Consider the following 13117-nt stretch of genomic DNA (forward strand, 5'->3'; position numbering starts at 1 on the left):
AAAGAAAATAGTGTACAAACCCCTTACATTTTTTACGAATATATACAAATACAAAAACAATTAAATATCAAAATCATTTTGAAGGTGATTTCAAATTTTTTTTCTTTTCCGATTGTTTTTCTTTTTTCCTCGGTTTTTCATTCTGATTCTTTTGCATGTGAAAATAAAAAGGGAAATGAGGGATTTACCTTTGAGGATGTGCCTTCGAAGTCCTCATCTTCTTCGTCAAAATTTAAGTTCAAGATGGGATTTCGGGGTTGAAAATGGCAAGGCACCCTACACGTGGTTTCAAATAGGTTAAAATGGGCTTCGCTCGTCGCCAATCGCCGGTCACGGTGGCGTATGGTGGCTGGGTAGAGGGTTCTTAGTTGGCCGAGTTGGGGAGAGGGTCAAGAGATAGTTTAGGTTTTTTTTTCCTTTTCATTTTGTTTTTGTTTCAGAAATGGCTAAATGTTTTAGTTTTAGGTGTTTTTTTTTTACCTTTTATAAATGACATGAAACGGCGTCATTTAAGGCCAGTTTCAGTTGCCTCAAAATGACGTCAAATAGGCTATACCTGATTCGACCTAATCTGATATCCATGAGGACCCGAATTGTTTAAGTGCTTGTTAGCTTTGAAACTTGAAATATCAACCGATAATGAAAATCTGAAGAACTGAGTTCTTTCAATTCTTAACATACAAGTAAAGCCCAAACTTTCAAATAAAAATAAAGTATTTTAGGTTAATTATATTTTAAAGTAAAAAAAAATGTCATGTATGGGGTATTCAATGGACTAGTCTATGTTAGCAAGTTATTAGTGGATTAACGAAATTTTAACAGTGATGATTAATTTGGATAATTATCTTAATTAGAGTGATTAAATTGAGAAAATAAAATTTAAAGTGATTAAAATATGACAAAACCTATTTTAAAGTGACCATGGGTGTGATTTACCTAAAAGTTATCCACTTTTATTTTTGAGTTTTCTTGGTTAATTTTAAATCTAGATAAATTATAATTTAATATATACTAATTTTAAGTTCCTAATTGAGTTAGCCTCATAAGTCAATTGACCATCAACTGAGTTGAATAATGTTTATCATTATTTTACTGAAATAAATTATATTATTTTGTAAGTATTTTTGTCTTTTATATTTTTTATATATAAAAATAAAAATAATGTAAACACACAAAAATTTGAACTTGAAACACTATTGTTTTCAGTATCTTTACTTTACCCTTTTAATTAAAGCTTCATTCGATTTTGTGTATCAATTTTTTGTAAATATATTTATATCGACTTAAATAGTGATTAAAATATCATTGCTTTACAAAGTAAATTATGTAATTTAAAAACTGTTTTTATTTTTATTTTTCATATCGTGTATATAAATGAAAAATACACACACAAAACACTATTACTATTTCAACCAAAACATAATCTATTTTTTATATTAATATTTTAAAATATATTTAATACATGATTTTATTTTTTATCCACGTGGTGGATGTGATTTGATCGTCAAAGGAATGTTAAAAAATAGATAACCAACCATAATGATAAAACCAAATTGCAATGTTATGAACAAAATAATTCAAAGTACTCCACAAAATCCTCTTGCTACCGGATTGGGAAAAGAAATACAACCTTTAATTCTTTTATTCATGAAAATGACCAAGTGTCCCAATAAGTTATGATTAGTTATTTATTAATGCATCAAATCGCTTCTTTCAGGATCTATCCAGTAAATGTGATACAATATTTACTCAAGCAAGCAGTAATAAGCTAGGCAAGTTGCATTTTAAAATGAGTATTATATATATCGTTATTATCAACACTAAAAGTCCTCGTTAAGTATTCTATTTGTGGGATGGGTCTTGTATTTATAAGACACGTTGCAGGTACTTTAGGTAAGAATCGACAAGCAATCAAAGAAGGGCCAAAACAAGCTCGATGTCAAGACGAGGAGCGTCGAAACGACGCAATGGACAATGTCGTGACGAGGCAAATGGGATGTTGCAACGTCACGACGTGTTCTCCTATTTGGCAACTGTACTATTTTAGAATTCAAACAAGACTTCTTCTCCCAGTTAGACTCTGGTTATTCTATGGATATTTAATATGATTAGAACTCTAATATTAGTCTATTTAAAGGGGACTTGTATCCCTATTTTGATAAGCCAATCAAGATGTAGTCGTAGGCTTTTTCTTTGAGGGAGACAAGATGTAGTCGCATATGAGTTTTAGTGAAAGTTTTGTAGTAATTATGGAGAGTATTTTTATACCCTTTTGTCAGTGTCTTGTTAGATTTAGGGCTTTGTTTACCGATTTGCTCTTTGAGATTTTTGATTTTTGTATTCGAGGTTTTGGGTAATGTACAGGTTGTACATTTAGGTTATTATCTTCATATTGTACTCTCATTTGTTTACTTATTTAGTGAAAAGTTGATATCTCATTTGCCCATGGTTTTTCTCTCTTTGAGGGTTTTCTACGTAAAATATCTATCTTCTTTCTTCTCTACTTTTACTAGCTCGTTATTCATAAGTGTCGATCCCCCAAAAATTGGTACCAGAGTCTAGTTCAGCTTCTGTAGATCAACTCGTTTAGTGACACAACAATGATTTTGGATATCGAGAAGCTCAACGGATCACGAATTTCAATTTCTGGCAGCTTCGGATAATTATAGAGGTAGCTGATGTGGCCGAGGAAAAGGGTGATGATTTGTTGCTCTCCACATAATTCGGTTAAAGGTGGAGTCATGTTAGATGTCAAATATGTTCCTAATTTAGAAAAGAATCTAATCCCTTTTTGATTTTAAGGACTTGAATGGTTCGCAGAGTATTTGAGGCAAGGTTGGTCATAGAGGGTTATAGTTAAGGTGGAGAGAGTTAATGTTTTCTCTCCTGATCTAGTATTATTGACCCTTATTGCATTATACAACTTTGATTTGAAGACTAGAAATCTTTTCGTTTCCAAGTTTGAACAAGATTTAGATTTGGTTGACATTCTGTAAAAATCAAGTTTGGCTTGGGACGGGGCATGAAAAAGGATGCGTGATAAATACAAGTCAATGTGGAGATTTGTGGGGTGTCTCACATTTACCGGACACATTGTAAACACCTTAGATGAGAATCAATGAGCACCTAAAAAAGGGCCAAAACAGGAACGATGTCAAGACGAGGAGCATTGGCTCATCGGGACCACATCATGACGAAATGAATGGGATGTTGCAATGTCACAACATGTTCTCCTATTTGGCAACCATGCTTTAGACTTCAAGCAGGACTTGTTCTCCCAGTTAGATTCTAGTTATTCTAGGGATATTTTAGTATCATTAGAATTCTAATATCAACCTATTTAAAAGAACATTGTATCCTTGTTTTGATAAGCCAATCAAGATGTAGTTGTGGGCTTTTTCTTTGAGGGCAACAAGGTGTAGTCGCATATGAGTTTTAGTAAGAGTTTCGTGGTAATTATGAGGAGTATTTTTATACCCCTTTTGTGAGTGCCTTATGAGATTTAGGGTTTTATTTATCGGTTTACTCTTTAAGATTTTGAGTTTTGTTTCACGGTTTGAGCTTTGTATTCAAGGTTTGGGGTAATGTACAGGTTGTACATTTAGGTTATTTTTTTTATATTGTACTCTCTTTTGTTTACTCATTTAACGAAAAGTCGATACCTCCTTTGTTAGTGGTTTTTTTCTCTTTGAGGGTTTTCCACGTAAAATATTTGTCTTTGCTCTTATCTACTTTTACTAGCTCATTGTTTACAAGGGTCGATCCTTGATAGTATTACTGTTGCTAAATTTTTATTGTAGCAAAAAAAAGTTTTTGTGGCTCATTTTGTATACTATAGACAACGAAAGTATACACAACCACTTTACAAATAAAAATGTCATTTTTATTTATAAATATTGCAACGACTTTTGGCATTTTCAAATGTAATGAGTTTTTTTAGCAAAGACTTAATTTATTTGTGTGAAAATGTTTTAGTTACAATAAAATTAGTTATGAAATTTATAACTCAACGATAATATTTCAGTTACAAAAGTTATTTTGTATACATGATAACTTTAGATGATATGAAAAAATGACTATTTTATATTAGTTGCGAATAGAATTCATAACAATGTAAATTTAAATGCTAAATCTTTTATATAACTATAATATAATGGTTGTTAAATATTATTTTGTGATGACATTTTAGTTAGTTATGTATTACATTGCACAACGACTAAAAGTCATTTCCAAAAAATTGTTTTAACAACTATAAGAAATGTTGTCAAATTGTTTATGTACTAATGATACTATAGGTTGCCAAATATTTTTTGCAAAGATATTTTAATTGGTTATGTATTACAATACACAATGGCTATATGTCATTGCCAAAACATTATTTTAACAACCATAAAATGTGGTTCTCAAATATTTTAAAAATAATAATATGGTTGTTAATACTTTTACATAACGATATTTATAAAACTACGAAATAAGAATTTACAATGACATAATAATTGGATGCATTCTATGTTACACAATAACATTTACTCATTGTGTAAAGTAAATTTTGCAACTATAGTATTTGGTTTCAAACGTTTACAAATAAGATATCATTATGGTTGTTTAATTTTATTTGCAATAAAATATAACCAAGTTGGTAATAAAATAGCCTATCACAATCTTAAAATCCTAGTCATTTATTCAAAAACAATATTTTTAGTTGTAATCAAATTAAAATAAAAAAACTAACAAAATTAAAGAAATTTATAAGAAATATTGTAATAAAAATAATTTCATAACTAAAATTGAAATAATTTTCATAAAATTTAAAGTTTGAAAAATTGTAAAATCATATATATTTTATCATAATAAAAACATAACTAAAGTTGTGGGGTGTGCCTCACATTTATCAAAAATAGACGTGCAACATCACGGCAAGAAGATATGTGGCATTACGACAACACGATAGCAAGAGGCAACATCACGATGAGGGTCGTCGGGATGAGGCGTCTATCTCTTGAGACAGGAACTGGGGAGAATCATGATGAGGAGAGTCATGATGTTGTGGTGATATCTCTCCTAATGTAGCCACATTTTAGACTCCAAGTAGGACTTCTTCTCCTATCTGGACTCTAATTACTTCAGGGTTATTTTAGTATGATTAGACCTCTAATTTTAACCTATTTAAAGGGTAACCCTAATTCAGACATGCCAATCAGTAATGACTTTTCTTGAGGGAGACAAGATGTAGTTACATATGAATTTTGGTGAGAGTTTCATGGTAACTATGGAGCGAATTTTGTTCCCAAGTTAGGGTTTTGTTTTCCGGGTTTAGTATTGTTTAAGCACATTTAGGTTTATTTACATCATCTTTTTACTCTCGTTTGTTTACTTATTTAGTGAAAAGGAGAAGCCTCCGTTGCTCCCGATTTTTGGGTTGATCCCCAAAAAATTGGTATCAAAGCCCAAGTTCATATTCAATAGATCGATTTGTTTAGTGACACAAAAATAAATTTGGATATCGAAAAGTTTGATGGAATCATATATTTCAATCTTGACAATTTCAAGTAATTATAGAGGTAGCCGATATGGCAAAGGACAACGGTGATGATTTTTTCACCACATATAATTCGATTAAAGGTGGAGTCATGTCAACATTATGTAACACCCCTTACCCGTGTCTGACGCTGGGACATGATACTAGGCATTACCAGACATTTTCTCAGGCAATCATGTAAAATCGGGCAATAAAATTTCGTTTTAAAAACAAAAACCATTAAACAGAATAACATTGTCCCTATAATAGGCCTTCGAGGTCCAAATCGTACACTAAAAGCGATCCGGGACAAAACTGAAAAATTTTATAAAAATTCCTAGGGTTAAGCCTCACATGCCCGTGTGAAGGCAATGCACACGCCCGTGTGCTTAGGAACACGTATGTGTTCTCTACCCGTGTGGAATTAATTAAATTTATTTTCCATTTAGACCCTACAGGGGTTTTCACATGGTCGAGCACATGCCCATGTCCCTCACACGGCCTAGACACGCCCATGTCCTCGCCCGTGTCCTCACCCGTGTCCAAAAACCCAGACATTCTATTTATGATGTTATCATTCATTTTGAGGCACACGGCCAAGGCACATGCCCATGTACTAGGCTGTGTCCTCCACACAGTTGAGACACACGGCCTTGTGTCTGCCCGTGTCTTTACTACCATGCAAACTAACCTAAAATTTTAGGGGCAGGGGACACACAGCCAGGCAACAAGCCCATTGGGGCTGACCGTGGGTCACACACGGCCTAGACACATGCCCGTGTATCTACCTGTGTGGACCTTTTTATGGCTATTTTCCAAGCCTTTGGTCACCCTCTATCATCCATACACACTTAGAGACTTCAATGGTATGTAACATGGCCTAATACTCTTAAACAACCTTAACATAACTCATTGCATGTTAACCTCATCTCATTGGTTTAGTACATGCTAGTTTAACCTTTCCGCACGACGGATTAACATAGTGCAGTTTACACTTAGGCCGTATTACGCCCACATATCATTATATGCTATGTCCACTCTCAAATTATTAGGTCCCATTATTAGTATTCATCCATAATAAACCTCATCATCATATCTCATGAAACATTAAGACATAAACATGCATCATTAGTAGGATTATGACCTACATCAATATGAGCCATATCTCATGGCCACATACAAAAGAATAAGTATACCATTTAAGCCCTTACATTGGCTAGCCAAATGACACATATAACAAAATAACCAAAAACCCTATACATGCCATTTAAACAAAATAAAAGTATCTATATACCAAAGCGGGGAAAGTCGATAGTGTGTTATTTCTCCAACCGTCTTCCAATCTTCATAAGTCCACGAGCTCTGTAAGAGAGGGAAAAGAAAAGGGGGTAAGCATTTATATGCTTAGTAATTCCGGATAACTGGAAAGTAAACTTGTCGGTTAATTAGCATACAACCGTATTTAGGCAATAAATCCAACAAGCATGAAATAGCTTTCTATCACATGCACTCAATCGTCAAGTTAGTCTCATAACAATACATCATGTCATTATTCTTAGATGAGCTCATCAATTCAATATTTTCATTCTTTTTTTTCATGTTAGTTCCGTTGAATTTCTTAGAAATCTCGATGGATAGCCTGTTACCGTCAATTGACACAAGTTATCATCTCAAGTATGCACTCCCGTGAACCTTATATATTATGGCGGGATTACCAGTCCAGGCTAAATCCCCTATAGTATTAGCTCATAGAACAATGTTGGGATTACCAGTCCAGGCTAAATCTCCCTTTTACGACAATTGCTCTCTTAAGCTCGGATCTAAATTGTCAGTCCAGGCTAAATTCAATTCTTAATCGAATTACCCGTCCGGGCTAAATCCTTAATGCACTCATACTCTTCCGAAGGCTTGATTATTCAAGGAACAGCCGTTCTGGCTAGATCCTTTCAATCTTTAAGACCATCAGGTTACCCGTCCGGCCTAAATCCTTTTCTACAACACATACAGGATCTCAAATCATGTAAGCCATAAACTATCCATCGGATTTCCCTTTATATTTCAACCAAGACCTTTACCATCTTTTCAATTATACCACCACATTTTATGGATTATCAAGCAATGAATATTTAAAATTATCATGCATTCAAGAAATGTACATTTAAGCACAGTATGAGTTCACTTCGAGTTATACGAACTTACCTGGTAGTCGTTTTGGATTCGTGTCTCGGTTATTCCAAAACTTTTTGTTTTCCACGATCGATCTCCGGAATCAGTTCCTCGAGGTCTATATTAGTAAAAATAAATTATTAATACCTCATGCTATTTATTTCGACTCTAAAATTCACCCCAGGAAAAATGACAATTTTTCCCCTAACATTTCAAAATTTTACAACTTAGTCCTTAGCCTCGTAAAATGATATACATGCAATTCTTTGGTTACCCAAGCCTAGCCGAATGTATTATAAACTCGTACTAGCTGACATTTTCCTCTATTTCACATTTCTACCACATATTTTGTACCTTTTGAAAAAACTTTTAGGGTTTTTCATGAAAATCACTTAGGAAAATATGTTTAACACACATCTAACTTTCATATTCCCCCATATATCATCAAAGAAAAAACATGTCACACATGGGTTATTTTACATACATGAACCCTAGCTTAAAATATGGGTAGAAATGGAGAGAACATGTTACAAAGATCTCAAAAATACAAAGAACATTAAAAACAGGGCTAGGAAAACTTACTATTGAGCTTGAAAATGTTGAAAAACCTAGCTATGGAGAACTTGAGAATTTCGGCTGGTACAAGGGAGAAGATGGTTGATTTTTGCCTTCATTTCCCCTTTTTATTGATTTTATTACCAAATGACCAAAATGCCCTTCCATACTAAACTTTTAAAATTTCCTATGCATGCCCATTTTTGTCCAAAAATTTAAAAATTGGGCAAATTACTCTTTAAGGACCACTAAATAATTTTCTAAAGCAATTTCATACAAATTGCTTCTAGAATCCAAGTTTTGCAACTTATTCAATTTGGTCCCTAATTTCCAATTGAATACCTTACACTAAGAATTTCTTCATGAAACTTTAACACATGCTTATTTTGATATTCTAGTCTCATAATAATCATAAAATAAATATTTTAATGTCAAATTTGTGGTCCCGAAACTACTGTTCCGACTAGGCCCAATTTTAGGATGTTACATTTCTTCCCTCCTTAGGGACTTTCGTCCTCGAAAGTCTTACTAGTAAATAGGTTCAGATATATACTCCTCATGTTTTCTTCGGGCTCCCATATGGCTTCTTCCATTCCATGTCTATGCCATAAAAATTTCACCAAGGCTATATTCTTGTTCCTCAATTGTTTGACTTCTCGAGCCAATATCTTAACCGGTTCTTCACCATAAGTCATATCTAATCTAATCTCAACTTCAGTTGGTGAAATCATATGTGAGGGGTCTGATCGATATCGTCACAACATAGATACATGGAATACATTATGGATCTTTTCTAATTTGGGTGACAGTGCTAAACGGTAGGCTAAAGGCCCAATTTTCTCATTAATCTCATAGGGTCCAATGAACCTAGGACTCAGTTTGCCTTTTCGACCAAATCTCAATATCTTTTTCCATGGAGATACTTTCAAGAAAACTTTTTCTCCAACTTGAAATTCAATCTCTTTTCTTTTTAAGTTAGCATATGACTTTTTCCTATTCGATGCCGCTTTCAAACAATCACGTACCACTTTAACCTTTTCTTCAGTTTCCTTCATTAAATCGACTCCATGAATCTGGTGCTCTTTGAGTTCTATCCAGTACAATAGTGTCCGACACTTTCAGCCATACAACACCTCATAAGGTGTCATTTTTAGATTCGTTTAGAAACTGTTATTATAAGCAAACTCCACCAAAGGCAAGTATTTCTCCCAACTACCCTGAAATTCAAGAACACAGCACCTTAACATGTCCTCGAGAGTCTGAATCGTCCACTCTGACTGACCATCAGTCTATGGATGGAATGTCGTACTAAAACTCAACTTTGTACCCAATACTTCTTGTGACTCCTTCCAAAATCTCGAAGTGAACCTTGGATCTCTATCTGAAATAATCAACAATGGTAGCCCGTGTAGTCTCACAACTTCGGATATGTATAAGTCACCCAATCTGTCAAGAGACAAATCTGTCCGTACAGAAATAAAATGAGCTGACTTTGTTAGTCTATCAACTATAACCCAAATGACATCTTTCTTCTTCGGTGTTAATGGCAATCCTGTCATAAAATCCATAGTGATCTTGTCCCATTTCCATTCTGGAACTATTACAGGCTGTAGCAAACCTAAAGGTACTTGGTGTTCTACCTTGACTTGTTGACATACCAAGCATATCGATACAAAGTCAGAGATGTTTCTTTTCATGCCATTCCACTAGCACATTTTCTTCAAATCATTGTACATCTTGGTACTTCCTGGATGGATAGACAAACGACTATTGTGTGCCTCTTGTAGGATTTTTTGAATAAGCTCATCTTCTCTTGGTACACATACCCTGTCTCTAAACATCAAACAACCATCGAAACTGATTTTAAAATCTGATTCAATACCCAACTAGCACTGAGTTCTCTTAGCTTGCAGATCTTTATCATTGATCTATGTGTCACAAATTTCCTGATGAAATGTCGGCCTAGGTCGCAACTCTGCCAAGACCGAACCATCATCTAACAAGGTCAATTGCGTGTTCAATGCCCTCAAAGTAAACAAGGATTGCTTACTTAGAGCATCGACGACCACGTTCGCCTTTCTCAGGTGATACTCAATGATCAATTCATAATCTTTAATCAACTCTAACCATCTCTGCTGTCTCAAATTCAATTCTTTTTTAGTCATCAAGTACTTCAAACTCTTGTGATCAGTGAATACATGACATGTCTCACCATATAAATGATGTCTCCAAATCTTTAAGACAAATACAACGGCAGTTAGCTTCAAGTCATGTGTTGGATAATTTTTCTCGTGCAGCTTTAGTTGCCTCGAAGCATATGCTATTACTTTGCCCTCTTGCATAAGCTCACAACCAGTTCATTTAAGGATGCATCACTATAGACCACAAATTCTTTTCCCCGCTCAGGTTGCACTAAAACTGGAGCTTCGGTCAGCAATGTCTTTAATTTCTTGAAACTCTGCTGACACCTTCCAGACCACTCAAACCTTACATCCTTCTGCAACAATCTCATCAAAGGAGTAGCAATCATGGAAAATCTTTTGACAAAGCATCGATAGTAACCGGCTAAGCCCAAAAATCTTCTAACCTTGGTTACGTTCTTCGGTGGCTTCCACTCGACAATGGCAAAAATCTTATCTGGATCAACTCGGATGCCATCACCTGATACAATGTGACCAAGGAATCCAACCTTTCGAAGCCAAAACTCACTCTTGCTAAATTTAGCATACAACTATTTGTCCCGAAAGATCTGTAACACCATTCTCAAATGTTCTGCATGCTCAGTCTCATCCTTGGAATAAATCAGGATATCATCAATAAATACAACAACAAACTTGTCCAAGTATGATCAGAAAACACGACTCATTAAGTCCATAAACGCAGATGGGGCGTTCATTAGACCAGAAGGCATGACCAGGAACTCAAAATGACCATACCTCGTCCTGAAGGCAGTCTCAGGCACATCCGACTCCTTAACTCACAAATGGTAGTAGTCAGATCTCAGATCTATTTTAGAAAACACAGTGGCTCCTCTCAATTGATCAAACAAGTTGTTGATTCTTGGCAACGGATACTTGTTCTTGATGGTTACCTTGTTGAGTTGTCGGTAGTTTACGCATAGCCTTATAGAACCATTTTTCCACAAATAATACTAGAGCACCCTAAGGTGAAAAGCTCGATCTAACAAAACCTTTATCCGTCAGTTCTTCCAACAGTGCTTTTAACTATTTTAGCTCTGTTGGTGCCATTCTATACAGAGTAATAAAAATAGAAACTGTCCTTGGCACCAGTTCAATACCAAATTCCACGTCTCTAACGGGAGGTAATCCAGGTAGATCTTTTGGGAACACATTTGGATACTTGCATACTATCGGTACCGATTCTAACCTCAACTCAAATTCTTTAATATTCAACACGAAAGTAAGGTAGACTTCATATCCTTTTCTCATGTACTTTTGAGCCATCATAGAGGTAATCACAACCGGCGGAGTATCCAACTCGCTTGAATCAATCTGAAGAATCTCACCATCTGAGCATTTTAATTCAATATACTTGCTACCACAATTTACAATCATATCATGCACAGCTAACCAATCCATGCCAAGTATTACATCAAATTCATCAAATGGCAATAACATAAGGTTTGCTGGAAGAAAATAACCTTGAATCGTTAAGGGAAAATTCTTATAGACTTTATCAACTAGAACAGACTTGCCTAGGGGATTCGACACCTTAATCACAAACTTTGTAGGTTCTACAGGTATATTCATGCTAGACACCAATTTCATGCAAATATACGAATGGGTCGATCCTAGGTCAATTAAGGCAATAACATGTACATCATGAAGAGAGAATGTACCCGTAATGACATCAAGAGCAGAGGCTTCCTCTCGAGCGCGTATTGCATAAGTTCTTTACGGGGCTCGAGTCTTTGATTTTGCAGTAACATCCGTGGCAACAGTTCGACTACCAGTTGCACTTTAGGGATGTCTCGGAGGTTTACCTAGAGAAATAGGAGCATTCGGCTGCGGAGCTAAATCAACCTCTTTATTAGTTCATTCCTGGAAGTGTCTGAAAAAATGGTCAATAGACCCACATCTAAAACACGCATCACTCTTTATTCAATACTCTCCGGAGTGAAATTTGTTACAGCTTTTACATTTCGGCTTTTGATCATCTATGCTTCCTACACTAGTTACCATAGGGGAAGAAGACTTTGGGTTATGCCGCTTGGAGCTTCTTGCTCTACCCGAATACCCTACTGATGAAGTGGAACATTCTTGATGACTCCTCGATTTCTTTGTGGGGAAGGAGTGTGTTCTGCCGCTAGACCTCTTACTCGGAACTCGAGCTTCTCTCTTAGCTTGCTTTCTTTCTTTATTTAGCTCTTCGGCCTTCTTGGCTTGGTCAGCTAATGCAGCGAATTCTTGTACCTCAAGGATCCCGATCAGTAATTTAATTTCCTCATTCAAGCCTTCCTCAAAGCGCTTACACATTTTTGTCTCTGATTGAACCCACTCTATGGCATATTGACTTAACCTTATGAATTTCCTTTTGTACTCGGACACAGTCTTATTTCCTTATTTTAGTTCCAGGAACTCCTTTCACTTCGAATCTAAAAACCTTTGACTGATGTATTTTTTTTTAAACTCAACTTGGAAGAACTCACATGTAATGTCTTCCTTTGGTACCACTGAGGATACCATCTTCTGCCAATAGTAGGCTGTATCTTTCAGGAGGGATACAGCACATTTTAAGCACTCCTCAAGTGTACATGACAACTCATCCAAAACTCGTGTAGTATTTTCGAGCTAGAACTCGGCTCATTCAGCATCATCATTAACCTTAGCTCTAAATTCTTCAACCCTGTATTTCCTA

This window comes from Gossypium arboreum, chromosome 9 (genome assembly GCF_025698485.1).
Source record: "Gossypium arboreum isolate Shixiya-1 chromosome 9, ASM2569848v2, whole genome shotgun sequence".
Classification (NCBI taxonomy): domain Eukaryota; kingdom Viridiplantae; phylum Streptophyta; class Magnoliopsida; order Malvales; family Malvaceae; genus Gossypium; species Gossypium arboreum.